This window comes from Apaloderma vittatum, unplaced genomic scaffold (genome assembly GCF_000703405.1).
Source record: "Apaloderma vittatum isolate BGI_N311 unplaced genomic scaffold, ASM70340v1 scaffold29579, whole genome shotgun sequence".
Lineage (NCBI taxonomy): Eukaryota > Metazoa > Chordata > Aves > Trogoniformes > Trogonidae > Apaloderma > Apaloderma vittatum.
In genome coordinates, this window is record NW_009736344.1 from 21,040 (window position 1) to 22,388 (window position 1,349).

Consider the following 1,349-nt stretch of genomic DNA (forward strand, 5'->3'; position numbering starts at 1 on the left):
GGGGCCTGTAAGGAGCCAGCAAACCCACCTGGTGTGGCATGCTCAGCCTGCGAATGGAGAAGCCCTGAGTGCTCGAGAGCAAGGGGTCTGCTCCCAGCCCATCGCCTCCTGCACTGACCTCTCCTCTCCCTCTGCAGGATTCGAGGGTGACAAGTCGTCCATCATGTAAGTGCTGAGCTCCCCCTGGTCAGGGGCTCCCTGGGGTTTGTGGCCTTACAACTGAGCTCTGCTGGGGCACAACCTCAGCTGAGGTACTGTGGGTTGTGGCTGCAAATCCTAGCTGCCTGCCTCAGGAAGGTGTTCCCTGAGTTGTTAACTCAGGAGGGATGTGAGGAATATTCCAAGAGGGAGAATCCTTCCTGGCTTTCCCTCCTTTCTGGAAGGAATGTGGCTCCCCATGGCAGGGCTGGGGATAGAGCGCCCCCTGTCACAATAACGTGGCCTCTCCTGCTCTTTATCATTTCAGAAAATTTGAATTTAACCCAAAAGATGGGATCGACAACCCTGCCTTGTCACTGACAGAGGACATGGGTAAATACCCTTATCTCCCCAGGTCTTCCCTGTGTCAGCACAGCATTGCTGCGGTCCTGGGCTCTCCCATGCCAGGGCATTTTAGGGAGGTGAACATGTAAGGCAACAAGGATGGGGAGACCCCAGCCCAGGATGGGGTAGAGAACTCGTGTTAGGATCCCTACAGGGTGGCGCTCACAGGCTGTGCCCTCACACAGATGGCGAGGGTGTGGGGGAGCCCCGCTTCTATCTCCTGAGCAAAGGCAGTGCGGAAACCTTCGGCTTCTGCCTCCACGAGGAGCTGGGCTGCCAGGGCCACGTCATCCGGCAGGTTGAGCCGGGGGGGCTGGCGCAGCGCAGGGGGCTGCAGGATGGGGACCGGCTCCTCCAAGTCAATGGCCATTTCGTGGACCATATGGACCACTGCAGGGTAAGCTGGGAGCACCCCGGGGCTGTGAGAAAACCTGGATCCTCCAGAGGACCTCACTGCCCCCAGGGCCCTGATGCCTCAGGCTGGGTCCTTCCAGGTGGTGCAGAAGATCAAGGCCAGTGGGAATGAGGTCCTCCTGGCAGTGCTGGATGGCAACTCCTATGAAGCAGCCAAAGCCCTGGGCACCGACCTCTCCCAGATGCTGCCAGCTGACATCCGCCCACGCCTCTGCCACGTCACACGGGACAAAAGTGGTTTTGGCTTCAGTGTGTCGGGTCCAGAAGGTAAAGCAGAAAGGTGCGTGCTCCCAGCGCAGGTGGGGGACCGGGGCTGGCAATGTCACTGAATGCCCTGTGTTTCTCATCCAGCTTAAGCAGAGTGGCAGCAAGGTGACGCTGCTGGTGGCATC